Consider the following 5,000-nt stretch of genomic DNA (forward strand, 5'->3'; position numbering starts at 1 on the left):
CTGCACGATTTATGGTCCAGGGCTTGACGGAAAAGACTGTTGGTCCAGACAAGGGGGCAGCGGCAGCCATGCCAACAGGGGGGAATCGGCAGCGCAGATTTTTCGACGAACATGGGCTGGACGCTGGACTGGCCGGGCCATGCAGGAAAATTCATCGAGGGGACACGCTGAAGAAACAGCGCTGGTTTAGACACGGTGGGCGCAGTGTTGGAATCGGCAGCGCCGATGAAACCGGCAAAGTCGGCAGAATTGGCAGCGGGTGCTGGCGATGGGTCTGGACGGGCTGGATAGTCCAAGGCTCGACGAGAAAGACCGCAGGTTGAGACACTGGGGCAGTGGCAGCCCGCGGGACAGTGTTGGCAGATTCGGCAGCGCAGATTTGTGCGGCTGCAGGTTCGTCGGGGAAAATCGGCAGCGCAGATTTTTCGACGAACATGGGCTGGACGATGGACTGTCCAGGCCAGGCAGGAAAATTTGTCGAGGGGACACGCTGACGAAACAGCGCTGGTTCAGGCACGGGGGGCAGTGTTGGAATCGGCAGCGCCGACGAAATCGGCAAAGTCGGCAGAATCGGCAGCGCAGATTTTTCGACGAACATGGGCTGGACGCTGGACTGGCCGGGCCATGCAGGAAAATTCATCGAGGGGACACGCTGACGAAACAGCGCTGGTTCAGGCACGGCGGGCAGTGTTGGAATCGGCAGCGCCGACGAAATCGGCAAAGTCGGCAGAATCGGCAGCGGGTGCTGGCGATGGGTCTGGACGGGCTGGATAGTCCAAGGCTCGACGAGAAAGACTGCTGGTTTAGACACTGGGGCAGTGGCAGCCCGCGGGACAGTGTCGGCAGATTCGGCAGCGCAGATTTGTGCGGCTGCAGGTTCGTCGGGGAAAATCGGCAGCGCAGATTTTGCGACGAACATGGGCTGGACGATGGACTGTCCAGGCCAGGCAGGAAAATTTGTCGAGGGGACACGCTGACGAAACAGCGCTGGTTCAGGCACGGCGGGCAGTGGTGGAATCGGCAGCGCCGACGAAATCGGCAAAGTCGGCAGAATCGGCAGCGCAGATTTTTCGACGAACACGGGCTGGACGGTGGACTGTCCAGGCCAGGCAGGAAAATTCGTCGAGGGGACACGCTGAGGAAACAGCGCTGGTTCAGACACGGTGGGCGCAGTGTTGGAATCGGCAGCGCCGAGAAAATCGGCAAAGTCGGCAGAATCGGCAGCAGGTGCTGGCGATGAGTCAGGACGGACTGGATAGTCCAAGGCTCGATGAGAAAGACCGCTGGTTTAGACACTGGGGCAGTGGCAGCCCGCGGGGCAGTGTCGGCAGACTCGGCAGCAGTGTCTGCCGATTCGGCAGCGTTGGCTTGTTGGCGCGGGGGGCCGATGCGAGTGGGGACTTGGGCAGCGGGCAGTGAAAGCAAGAGTTTCCCCGATGCTGCCGGGAAAAACGCTCCCCGGGATGGCCGGGTGAGATGACCCGGCGGCCCGCGACGGGTCATTCAATTCCATGCCCCGTCAACATAACTCCCGATGTACTGTTTGCTTTTTCGGAAGAAGAGATCCATCCCCCCATCCTCGGCCAGCCAAAAACGCTCCAATTAATGGCCGGGTGAGATGACCCGGCGGCCCGCGACGCGTCATTCAAATCACTGCCCTATCGGCTACAACTGCTGATGGGTGGGATTAGAGGCCTGCCATGGTGGTGAGGGGCGGCGAGGACCGTGAAAGCTAGAGTTTTTCAGAGGCTGCCGGGAAAAAGGCCCCTCGGGTGGCGGGGTGCGAGGACCAGGCGCGTCATTCAATTCTCTTCCCTATCAACTTGGCTCCCGTTGGCGGGATTGGAGGCCTACTGTTTGTTACAGGGCTAAAATCGTCAGGGGAAGAGCTGACGAAACAATGCTGGTTTGGATGCAGGGGGTAGTGTTGGAATCGGCAGCGCGGACAAAATCGGCAAAGTCGACAAAAAAGACTGTTGGTCTGGACATCGGGGCAGCGGCAGCCATGCCGACAGGGGGGGAAATCGGCAGCGCAGATTTGTGCAGCTGCAGGTTCGTCGGGGAAATCGGCAGCGCAGATTTTTCGATGAACATGGGCTGGAAGATGGACTGTCCAGGCCAGGCAGGGAAATTCGTCAAGGGGACACGCTGACGAAAGTAGGCTCGTCGGTGAAAATCGGCAGCGCAGATTTTTCGACGAACAGGGGCTGGATGCTGGACCGGCCGGGCCAGGCAGGAAAATTCGTCAGGGGGGCACGCTGACGAAAAGAGGGGCTGCCGCGTGGAAAATCGGCAGCGCAGATTTTTCGACGAACATTCGTCAGGGGGGCACGCTGACGAAAAGAGGGGCTGCCGCGTGGAAAATCGGCAGCGCAGATTTTTCGACGAACAGGGGCTGGATGCTGGACCGGCCGGGCCAGGCAGGAAAATTCGTCAGGGGGGCACGCTGACGAAAAGAGGGGCTGCCGCGTGGAAAATCGGCAGCGCAGATTTTTCGACGAACATTCGTCAGGGGGGCACGCTGAGGAAAACAGGGGCTGCCGCGTGGAAAATCGGCAGCGCAGATTTTTCGACGAACATTCGTCAGGGGGGCACGCTGAGGAAAACAGGGGCTGCCGCGTGGAAAATCGGCAGCGCAGATTTTTCGACGAACAGGGGCTGGATGCTGGACCGGCCGGGCCAGGCAGGAAAATTCGTCAGGGGGGCACGCTGACGAAAAGAGGGGCTGCCGCGTGGAAAATCGGCAGCGCAGATTTTTCGACGAACAGGGGCTGGATGCTGGACCGGCCGGGCCAGGCAGGAAAATTCGTCAGGGGGGCACGCTGACGAAAAGAGGGGCTGCCGCGTGGAAAATCGGCAGCGCAGATTTTTCGACGAACAGGGGCTGGACTGGCCGGGCCAGGCAGGAAAATTCGTCAGGGGGGCACGCTGACGAAAACAGGGGCTGCCGCGTGGAAAATCGGCAGCGCAGATTTTTCGACGAACAGGGGCTGGACTGGCCGGGCCAGGCAGGAAAATTCGTCAGGGGGGCACGCTGACGAAAGTAGGCTCGTCGTGGAAAATCAGCAGCGCAGATTTTTCGACGAACAGGGGCTGGACGCTGGACTGGGCCAGGCAGGAAAATTCGTCAGGGGGGCACGCTGACGAAAACAGGGGCTGCCGCGTGGAATGGCAGCCTACACGCAGATGCGAATTCGGCAGCGCACGATGGCTTGAGCAGGTCATGGGTTCGACTTGGCGCGATCTGAAACCTGGACGAGGGACTGTCGACGCTGGACGAGCCAGCGCGGTGGCCTGTCGTGCCCCGTTCAGGGGGGGCCTGCCGCGGAGACAGCCCTCGCGGGCTCGACAGCGCAGGCCAGCGTCCCCGACGTCGCTGGCCGCGGCAGGCGAGCTGCCGGGGTTCCCGCATTCCTACAAGAAAACGTCGTGCTTTCCACATGAAACCAATCCAGTAAAATCAGCCATATTTTTATGAGGCTGCCCACTGAATTTGGGGTCATTCCGGGCCGGTTCCTAGTTTTGCGGATTTACTCGATTTCTAATGGTAGGAAAATTAAAACAAATACTTCCCGACCTCGAAAAATTCTGGGAAAATTAATGAAGGTGGATTGGATTTTTGCCAACCTCTCTGCAAAATTTCAGCTCAAAATACCAAGAAATGAATTTTTTAGAGGGGGGGTGACAGCTGGGACCTAGTAGTGTCTCCCCCTGCCAGAGCTGCAATGACACTTATTGCTCTTTAGGGAGCCACCAGGCCGGCGCCCCTCAAAGACCACACGCGCGCGCGCGCCCGCCCGCGCTGGGCGCTGGGGCGCTGGGGCCTGAGGGCCTGGGGCCCTTGGGGGCCCTTGGGCGCTTGGGCGCGCGCGCGCGCGGCCCCCGCAGCCATGCCGCGCCGCGCGACGCGCGGACAGCCCCTGCTGGCTTGCTCTCTCGCCCGCGGGGGGGCTGCCTTCGGGCCCTGGCCCCCCGCGTTCTGGCCTGCCCCCTGCGGGGGAGAGGCTAGGCGCTGCAGGGGCCAGCCCGACGTCGCTGGCCGCGGCAGGCGACAGCCCCTGCTGGCTTGCTCTCTCGCCCGCGGGGGGGCTGCCTTCGGGCCCTGGCCCCCCGCGTTCTGGCCTGCCCCCCGCGTGGGAGAGGCTAGGCGCTGCAGGGGCCAGCCCGACGTCGCTGGCCGCGGCAGGCGAGCCGCCGGGGTTCCCGCATTCCTACAACAAAACGTCGTGCTTTCCACATGAAATCAATCCAGTAAAATCAGCCATATTTTTATGAGGCTGCCCACTGAATTTGGGGTCATTCCGGGCCGGTTCCTATTTTTTCCGATTTCCTCGATTTTTAATGGTAGGAAAATAAAAAAAAATACTTCCCGACCTCGAAAAATTCTGGAAAAATTAATAAAGTTGGATTGGATTTTTGCCAACCTCTGTGCAAAATTTCAGCTCAAAATACCAAGAAATGAATTTTTTAGAGGGGGGGTGACAGCTGGGACCTAGTAGTGTCTCCCCCTGCCAGAGCTTCAATGACACTTATTGCTCTTTAGGGGGGTGCCCCCTGACTGGCCATGGGGCGCGCTGGCCTGGCGCCCATAGGCCTGCCGCGGGGGATATGTGGGCTGTTGCTAAACTCGGACTAAGGTGGGGGGCCTCATGGCCCGAAGTATTGCCGGCATCGATGACCCGTTTTCCGGCCGGCGACGACCCGATTCCGGCCACCGTCTTCGGGACCCGCTCCAAGCCGTCGGGCGCGTTGGGGCTGCTTATCCGCGGCGTGGGCGTGGCATTCATTTGCCGTGCTTGTGCCAAGGTGCTGGCAGCTGCTGCGCGGCTGTCTGCTTGCCGCGACGTCACGGCGGCGGTGGCCGCTGCCCCTGCTCGCAAGTCGGAGGCCTGGCCGACGTGGCTGGTGCGGACCGCCGAGCTTGGGGATTGCGAGGAGAGCTCTACGCTGGCGTGGGCGTGGCATTAAATTGCCGTGCGCGCGCCCATGCGTTGGCTCTC

This window comes from Populus nigra, chromosome 2, assembly GCF_951802175.1.
Source record: "Populus nigra chromosome 2, ddPopNigr1.1, whole genome shotgun sequence".
In the NCBI taxonomy this organism is placed as follows: Eukaryota; Viridiplantae; Streptophyta; class Magnoliopsida; order Malpighiales; family Salicaceae; genus Populus; species Populus nigra.